A 9,784-nucleotide genomic window follows, 5' to 3' on the forward strand; every position below is an offset into this window, starting at 1 on the left:
AAGCTGTGGATACTAAAAGGCTTATCCAATGTCTCATGGGCAAAGAGGAGAATGGAAGAATGTGATAGTGATGATTGGGAAAGGCTGCATCTGGGAGCAGATGGGTGTGGGGTAAGGCATGTTATTTGACAGAAGCTCTCAGGGTTTGACCGAGAGAGACAGAGAATTTCTGCTCCACTCAGCTCAATTATGGTTGAGCTTGCCGGTGTCAACTGAAGATAGACATTTAAGGATGACCCCTAATTCTGTTTTTTTTATGTAGCTGGCTAAATGCAAATGGAGATGACTTCAAACTGGTTATAGGAACCTTACTTTCATGTGCAACTGATTGACTGACTGTTTTAGGTGTTCATGCTCATTTTTTTGCTTAAACCAATTTAATTGTGGCATTTCATTGGTTCAAAATAAAATATACTTCCTAATTTCTATAATGGAGGCACTTTCAGTGCCTGAGTATTTTAAACTGTGGTTATACTTTTAGGTAAATATTTTTGATCAAACTATTCCAACTAAACCATAAATTATTTGAAAATTGTGATATGGTCTCCTACTTCCTCAGGTTAATTCTTACTTAATGTCGATGTCGATGATGCTACAATGACAATGGTATGGTCATGAGAAGTTTGTTGGTATGTGTTAATCTTTACAGTCAACCAGGTGAGTAAAACTGAAGCTTATAATCTCAATCGTGGTCATGTGATTGACCAACTGCTCTGTATTATAAATAAAAAAACTCCCATCAATTGAACAAAATCAGGGTCTGATTGATGAAAAGTAGGTTAACATAGGATAATGTAAGTTAGGGTTGTTTAAGAACATAAGAACTAGAAGCAGGAGCTTGAGTGTGCTTGAGCTTGAACATTCATGGCTAATCTCATCACAGCCTCAACTCCACTTCCTGTGCCCGCTATCCATAATCCTCTAATCCCTTACTAATTAAAAATTTCTATCTCCTCTTGAAATTTACTTCCACAGATGGAGTGGCCTTTGAAATAAAACAATAAATTTTAATGCACTTGTTTATTGACCAATGTGATGCGTTTTTATTGGACTGTGGCTTCTTACAATAGATTGTGTTTCCCAAGGATGCACCAGTAGACTTTATCACAGTGACTCAATATTTTTCTTCATGCTGTGTCTGAATTTGTCATGCTATCTATATTCTTGACAATAAGAGCTTGACTTTCCTGCAAGATGTCACTAAATCTCACTTATACAAAAGAAAAATAATCCCTTTATTTTAGGAGAACTATAAGGATAACCGTATTCACAAGAGGAATGATAATGCAATATCCCATAAACTTGACTGGCCAGGCATAAAATGAAGGCTTTCACAAGTCAGGAATCTATAGCCAGTTGCTGGTTGCCTTACAGAATTACAACATTCAATGTTTGCTTTTGAATCTATGAATTGAGGCACAGGTGGCAACCACTCAACCACTGCCTCCCATGGATACACAAATTTGGTGTGAATTAGAATATAATCTGGTGAAGGGCATTTGTGATGCAGTGGTGTTATCCGCTACCTCTGAGACAGGAAGCCAATGTTCAAGTCCCACTTGCTCCAGACATACACAACAGGTTGTTTACAGAAGATGTATTATTTGGTGGAGATTATAATCTTCCACTGTATATGAAACCTTCCATTATTTTGACAGATTGAAACTAAATTAAACAATAGCGTAATTGAATGAACCCAAATGGTCGAACTTAGGCCACATCAAACTCAAGATTGGTATTGATCTTATCCTTATGTCGCATTGTCTTTTTGGGGTAAAATAAACTAATGCAATATTCTTGTATAACCACAAGGTCTTAACCCTGTTCAATGACAGGAACGATCATGTAGCTCATAAAATGGTGACTGTAAGCATCATCTGCATCATAATGTACTCTCACCCACTATCATGTCAACCACAAGCATTTGAATAGTTGAGGAGCTTTTTAAATGAAATAGTGATTTGCTGTTTATGTTCCTGCATGAAGTTTATTCAGGACAGGCTATTTTGGTTGCAGATTGAAGAGATTGATAACTGATACTTAAGGAATAGATTCAGTTTGTGGCTTATGATTACTTATCAAATGTGAACATTGGGATTAGATGGTTTTATTGTAATCAATATTCATCATTAGGCCTGCATATCAATTCCAGATTTTATTGAATTCACATTTCACCATCTGCTATGGTGGGATTCAAACCCCTCTCCTGGAACAATAGCCTAAAGAGTCAAAAGATGAATCAACACTATGGAAAAGATTAGGGGAGTTCGATGTACTGAGCTGATCTTGAAGAGAGCCAGCATGGACATAGTGGGCTGCATGACCTCTTTTCCTGTTGCAGACATTCTATGATTCTATTCTAATCTCCTGCCAAAGCCCTGCAGCTGAACTGAAACTTTCCTTTAAAGAAAAGGCATTTATAAAGAATGTAAGACCAATGTCATTCCAGGCCTTACTGCCTGGTGAATAATATTTTTAGAAATGGCCACACAAGCTGCTTTGTCCATGGTGGAGTTATCCATATATTTACTGACCTGTAATGTAACCCCATCAGAGCAAAGATAATACTGTAAATTAACACCATCGGTTCCATTTTCCTAGTTGCAACAATTCTCATATCAGCTTCAGTGGACACAAAAGTACTTCATTCGCAATCTCCACATTACTTTCGCACTTAAGAGAATTGTTGAAGTGTAAAATGTCCAAATGTAATGCTGCAGCTTTGATCTTGTACTTCCTACAAATGCCATCCAAGGGTAAATGCATTTGTAGGCTGTTGTGCTAGTAGCAGCAGCCATACGTTTGGCTGTGATCATAGCATCAAGGTTACGTTTAGTGCAGGTTAAATTACATAGACCAATGCCCTTGCATGATGGCATTTGACATGCTATACTGTCTTGGCTGCACTGTCAAATGTCATACAACGTATATTTTTTCCCCTTCAGTAGTTACACACACACACAAGTAATTACTCTTTGACCTTTGTAATGATCTTTTGCACTTTGCAAACACAATGGTAAAGTTAATAATAATTGCATTATGGAACATTTGGCATAACAATGTTTCTAATATGCTACTTAGAATATAATATATGAAAAACTAACTTTAATATAAATTTTCTGGAAAAGTTATAAAAGACAATTTATCTTTTATATGACATTGGATACATTACAGCTGTGAATTGTCTGATTAAGTTGAAGATGTCATCAAAATTTGAAATAATTCTAATCTCCCTTAAAATTATCACCATGATAAATTGTATTAAGTACGAATCACAAAAGTCTCAATATGGTCAGATGAATGACATCCACACAATACCCTAAATATTTTCTGAGTAACTGGCTGTGCATTTCCTGACTTTTCAGTTTCTTTTTAATGTCCAGCTTTTAATGATCTTGGAAATCATGAATTGGAAGGAAGTGTAAATTGAAATTTGTTCCTTTCTGAGACTGGATTCCAGGCAGACAGGTCAGCCATGGTCTCTTTTGCTGCTGAATGGACAAAATGGCCCAATTCTGTTTTGAGGAAAGCAATACAGATATTGCTCCTGCTGCGCCTCATCATACATTCTAACAGGTTCCGAGTGAGACAAATTATATAATTACTTTGTATAATGTGGTTATTTCATATAAATAGGATTTTGGTTATTCTTAACAATAAATACTCAATGCATTTGCCAAATGATAAATAGCAATCATCATCATCGATAGTCCCTCACAGACAAGGATGACTCTTTTCCTGTCTCAGGTTGACTCCATAGGTGGCTGTACAGACCAATATGTCTACCGCAGGCTCTGTTATACTTGGGGCAGGTGGTGGTCATTGAAAGGGGTGGGTGGATCATTGGTGTGGCAGTGCTCTTCTTTCGCTGCTTTCGCCTGGCTTCTTTTTTTTTTCCAGACAACAAGAATCGAGGTGCTTAACACTTTCCCGCATGCTCCTCCTCCTTTCTCCAGTCTTGGGCCAGTGATTCCCAGGTGTTCATGGGAATGGTGCATCCCCAATGAGGGTTAAGTGTATCACTGAAACACTTCTTCTGTCTACTGGGGCTTACCTGCTGTTTTGAAGTTGGGAGTACAGATACTGCTTGGGGACTCTTGTGTTGGTCATGTGGACAATGTGCCCACCCCATTGGAGTTGATCAAGGGTGATCAGTGCTGGGGCTGTTGGCCTAAGTAAGAACGCTGGTATTCGTGTGTCTTTCTTCCCAGCGTCCTTCTCCACTTTGGTTGCATCATGAAGTTTGTCACCATCGTTCGCCTATTCCACAATGACATGGAAGTCGTGATAATGACAAATGGCTGCACCGCCAATCCATTCAACAGGACTGCATCATTTCCCCAACACTGTTCTTGATTTATCTCACTGCAATGCTTCGCCTCACTGCTGACAAGCTCTACAGCAGACACTTTAAGGCTCTGGAACAGTACCACCAATGCTGCCTGTGCAAATAGCAATGAACATTAAATGCATATGCCAAATTGTAAATAGCACCCAACTTTAAATGTCTATCACTTAGAAAGTAAATTTAATAACTTTTGAAGTTAATGGTATTTTCTATTGTCCTGTCATTTAGTGTTGGTAATGACTTTTAGGAGAACAACTTACTTTCTATAGTTTACCTATAATTTATGGGATGATGAGCATCAAATTAACATCCCTGACAATAGCCCACATCCTTCAAGGGTCCCAGTTGTTAGTAATTCTATTGAAACTCTGAAGGGAAATAGTTTCACTTCCTGCTTGCCTTATGCAAGCAATATGCAAAAAGTGACTTGACTGGGATGTCATATGCTGTAACTAATTCTGCTGCCATTTTTGCTCCTGAACATGACCAGTTACTTTATTTACATTTTAATTAATGAAGCATTTCCACTCATTGAGATTAAATATTTGAGTTTATGCCTGATTGGGGTGATTACCAAATAGTAGTACTAAATTAAGTACAGCAAAACTAGAAAAAAAAGAAGCATAGTTGACTTGCCAGTGATGGCATGTAAACCTGCCAAAAATATAGTGAGTTTGAAAATAGGAGTTTATCGTTGTTCAGATCCTGAAAAATGAAGAAAGCGCTTGCTGAGTGAGTGAGAAGCTGAACTTTTGAACTGTTCAGTGTTGCGATGATACTACTGGTGAGCATTTAACTGTGATTAAACTCCCGTGGATGTCAAATGCAAATTCTTGTGCACATTCAAGAGAAACAAATTATGTGCGGCATCAGGAAGATGTCATGTCATTCCACGTCCATTTCTAATGACCTTCAGATAAAGATACGCCTGATGCCAGAATAGGCCCTGATTTCCTGATGGCTAGACACTTTGCAATGTAAATGGGAGTTACACTTGGAAACTCTGTCAAACATTCCAATGAAGCAAGGTTGAGGGAATTGCCCAAGAAATTCCTCAATTCCTGGAACTCTCCAAAAGCATCCATTTGAATCAGAGTATTTGCATAGTTCTGCTGCATTTAAGTAAATAGTTACTCAGGAAACATTAAACTATTAAAAATCTAGAGTGTGGTGCTGGAAAAGTGCAGCAGGCCAGGCAGCATCCCAGGAGCAGGACAGTCGACGTTTCGAGTATAAGCTCTTCATCAGGCTTACGTTTGAAACGTCAACTTTCCTGCTCCTGGGATGCTGCCTGACCTGCTGTACTTTTCCAGCACCACACTCTCGACTCTGATCTCCAGTATCTGCAGTGCTCACTTTCTCCCAATTAAAAACCTAGTCTAACCTCTGAGTAACTATTCAACTGATGCACACACACAATCCATTTACACCTCCCCCAGGCCTGTTGTATCTCCCAGACCCTGACCTGACTCTCAGGAATTGACCCCCTCCACCCTTAATATCCAACCTTCTTGCCTCTGGTCCCGATACATTTCCCACCTCCTGGGGCCTGACACCACCCCATCCCAAATTACCACCACCTCACCCCCCCCCCCCCTCCCAACCACCACCGGCACACAATACCACCCCAACGTCTGCCAGGACCGATCCAACATATTCTGAAAATGACAGCCCAGCTCTGGGATGCAACAGCCCTTTCTCCCTTACAGGAGCAGGCTTCCACTGACACCATACTGGACCAAATATCACCCACCCATCCAACTACACTGACTCTTGCCACTTTGGGTTCACCATTTTTTCAAACGCTACCCACATAGCACCCTACCCACTTAGCCCCTACCTATCTGGCACCCTATCCACTACCTACCTGGCACCCTACTTATTTACCGTACATACTTTCTATTTCTCACAGAAACTGTCAAAGTAGCTGTCTGTGATGTTAGCCCTTTAAATTATAGGATACAGCAAACTACTTCCCATTCCCCAAATCAGACAGAATTCCAGGCAAAGAATACTTCCACATTTAAAATAATCCACACAATCATCAGAATTCAGGTCACCTTAGATATAGTCAAAGAATGAAATAGCTTCTAATACATATCAACAGTTTAATTTAAAAATGTAAATATTTGTTTTTGCAAACATTTTAATGCAAACATTATTTGTAATCTATAATCACTAACTATTCAAGATGACTTAATATCAACCTCAAAGTATGTGCGAAGATTTGCAGCTCGGGTGCTCGTTGTTGTGGTTCTGTTCGCCGAGCTGGAAGTTTTTGTTGCAAACGTTTCATCCCCTGACTAGGCGACATCATCAGTGCTTGGGAGCCTCCTGCGAAGCGCTTCTTTGATGTTTCCTCCGGTGTTTATAATGGTCTGTCCCTGCCACTTCCGGTTGTCAGTTTCAGCTGTCCGCTGTAGTGGTTGGTATCTTGGGTCCAGGTCGATGTGTTTGTTGATGGAGTTTGTACAATCAACACAGGAATTCTTGGACATCATCAGAAATATACACATAGGCAAAGAAGAAACCATGATATCATTCGACGTGACGGCACTGTTCACTTCGATTGACAAAACTCTAGCCTCTACTGGACATACAGAACAGAAAACAGGACGCTGAACCTATCAACAAAGACGGCATACTTAAACTACTGGACTTGTGCCTCACAACACACTTCACATTCAACAACCAGATATACGAACAAATCAACGGAACACCCATGGGATCACCAATCTCGGGACTCATAGCAGAGGCAGTTATGCAAAGGTTAGAACAAACAGTCCTACCACAAATTCAACCCAAACTCTGGGTCAGATATGTCGATGACACGTTTGTAATTATTAAAAACACGGAAATAGAAAAACACACCGGATCATCAACGCCACACTCACAGGAATCCGATTCACGAGAGAAGAAGAAAAGGATAGCCAACTCCCATTCCTAGACGTGATGGTACAGAGAACACCGAACGGAGAATTCACTACAAGGGTATACAGGAAAGCCACAAACAGAGACCAAGTCCTAAACTATGAAAGTAACCACCCCAACACACACAAACGAAGCTGCATCAGGACACTATTCAAAAGGGCCACAACACACTGCAGTACACCAGAACTGCAAAAAGAAGAAGAGGAACACCTATACAAGGTTTTCGCCAAAAACGGATACCCGCGCAACTTCATCAACAGATGCCTAAGAGAAAGACCACGGAACGAGGACATACCACAACCAAAAGGACTAGCCACACTACCATACATCAGGAGCATCTCAGAACTGACAGCCAGACTACTGCGACCCCTAGGACTCATAACAGCACACAAACCAACAGCCACGCTCAGACAACAACTCACCAGAACGAAGGACCCGATACCCAACATGAGCAAAACTAATGTAGTATACAAAATACCATGCAAGGACTGCACAAAATACTATATAGGATAAACAGGAAGACAGCTAACAATCCGCATACATGAACATCAACTAGCCACGAAACGACACGACCAGCTATCCTTAGTAGCCACACATGCAGACAACAAGCAACATGAATTCGACTGGGACAACACTACTATCATAGGGCAAGCCAGACAGAGAACAGCCAGGGAATTCCTAGAGGCATGGCATTCATCCACAAACTCCACCAACAAACACATCGACCTGGACCCAATATACCAACCACTACAGCGGACAGCTGAAACTGACAACCGGAAGCGGCAGGGACAGACCACTATAAACACCGGAGGAAACATCAAAGAAGCGCTTCTCAGGAGGCTCCCAAGCACTGATGATGTCGCCTAGCCAGGGGACGAAACGTTTGCAACAAAAACTTAATATCAACCTACTGTTGTGATTTAACTTTCATCATCTTAAATACAACTTTAGAGCACACACAGGCCGTTCAGCCCAACTGAGTTTCCTTCCAATGGGTTGCATGAGTGTGCAGGCTCAGTATGCTAATGCTATTCAGAATAAACATTGCTGCCACCAACCTCTTTTAATGTATGAAACTACAGAGTCTACTTATTGTAGTAAAACAGAAGAGAACCGCTCCCTGATCAAGCTAGTAGAGGCTTTTGTAGTTAGCAAGATACAATTTATTGTTTGCTAGTATCTAGTTACAGTCTACATTGATATGATAGGCATTATTACAGAGACTTTGAGGAAGTCCAGATGTTGGATCTCATTCCTTCGAGATCTAAGCTGTTCTGCTCACTACTCTGTCTGATACTGTCATAGTGGTTGGTGATTATGGCACTCCTCAGTATTAACCCTTTCAAACCCCTATATGACACACCTCTCAACATATAAATGAAGACAGAATAGAAGAATACATTTACCTGGCCTCCCCAGAACTGCACTTAAAGTTTCCTTAACAATTTTCCAGCTCCACATTCTAGGATGCTGTCAGTAAAGAGGATTTTCTTCAATTTTCAATCTAGATTATTTTTAACTGTCCTATTTTTATGACTCCTGGTTCCACATCTTTTTGACAAATGGAGACAATGGGAATTTTCCAGGCCTACCCAGAGCTTTTTGAAGGGTGGGTGGGGGAACTTAACCGGGCAGGAAGCAACTAATCAGTTTCCTGATGACAGATTAGAGCTTTGCTTTGCAGTTCTCAGAACCGTTCAGGTGGGTCGGATTTCCTGGCCTTTGTGGTCACAAACCTTGTTTTGCATTCATTAGTATGCCTTACACATTCATTAACATACTAGCTCCCTGGAATTATGTTCACGGATGCAGTTTTGTAAGACCAAAATGGAAAGTACATCAGTTCACAAACCTCTCCGCATTTATGAGGCGTGAACCTGGTGGGATCAGCTTCTTCCTTCAAGATCCAATGAATACAAAATCCTTCAGTTCCTTGCCTCCTTCATAACCAAGCAATTATTTTGTGCAAATCCTTACAGTTTTAAGTTTGAACAGTTCGATGTCAATCAGCTCACACAGGGTGGTTCGTGTGCGAATGACCTTCCTGAGGAAGTGGTAGATATGGGTACAATTGCAAGATTTGCAAGATATTTGGATAGGTACGTGAATAGGAAATGTTTGGAGGGATTTGGGCCAGGAGAAGGCAGTGGGAGTAGTTTAGGTTAGGATTATGTTTGGCATGGACTGGTTGCACTGAAGGGACTGTTTCCATGCCGTATGACTCTATTGGACACAGCCCTCCGCAGCCTGACTTCTTACTTTTAAACACTGACAATGTTCTTGGTGAAGATAATAGGCCAGCAAGCCTGCTCCAGTGTGGCAGCCACATTGACTGAGGCCAGCAGATTTGACAGGAGTAGGTAAGAGGAGGTGAACTTAAAGGGCCATCGTCTCAGGTTCTATCCTTGTCCATGCATGTAACGTGTGTAAGATCAAAGGTCAGTCAGCTGGTGGTGTGTGAACTACTGAGTGCTGTAGGTGCTTTTCTGTGAAACCTGCAGGTGT

At 40.8% G+C, this 9,784-nt stretch overlaps 1 protein-coding gene across 4 annotated transcripts in view; it reads right to left on the minus strand.

Moving 5' to 3' along the window:
* The window catches only part of LOC148145859 (endogenous retrovirus group 3 member 1 Env polyprotein-like), a 37,868-nt gene extending 29,074 nt beyond the window's left edge, over positions 1-8,794 (minus strand). The window contains exon 1 of one of the 4 annotated variants that reach the window (XM_087999527.1): positions 8,686-8,794. The gene's annotated coding sequence lies outside the window, so the exon portion shown is untranslated. Of the gene's footprint in view, positions 1-2,534; positions 2,699-8,685 lie in introns of those variants that run through there. The other 3 variants (XM_087999528.1, XM_087999526.1, XM_087999529.1) reach the window with 3 other exon arrangements.
* Between the last annotated feature and the right edge of the window lie 990 nt (positions 8,795-9,784).

This window comes from Chiloscyllium plagiosum, unplaced genomic scaffold (assembly GCF_037043375.1).
Source record: "Chiloscyllium plagiosum isolate Xiang-an unplaced genomic scaffold, Cpla_swu_hap1 HiC_scaffold_23, whole genome shotgun sequence".
Classification (NCBI taxonomy): domain Eukaryota; kingdom Metazoa; phylum Chordata; class Chondrichthyes; order Orectolobiformes; family Hemiscylliidae; genus Chiloscyllium; species Chiloscyllium plagiosum.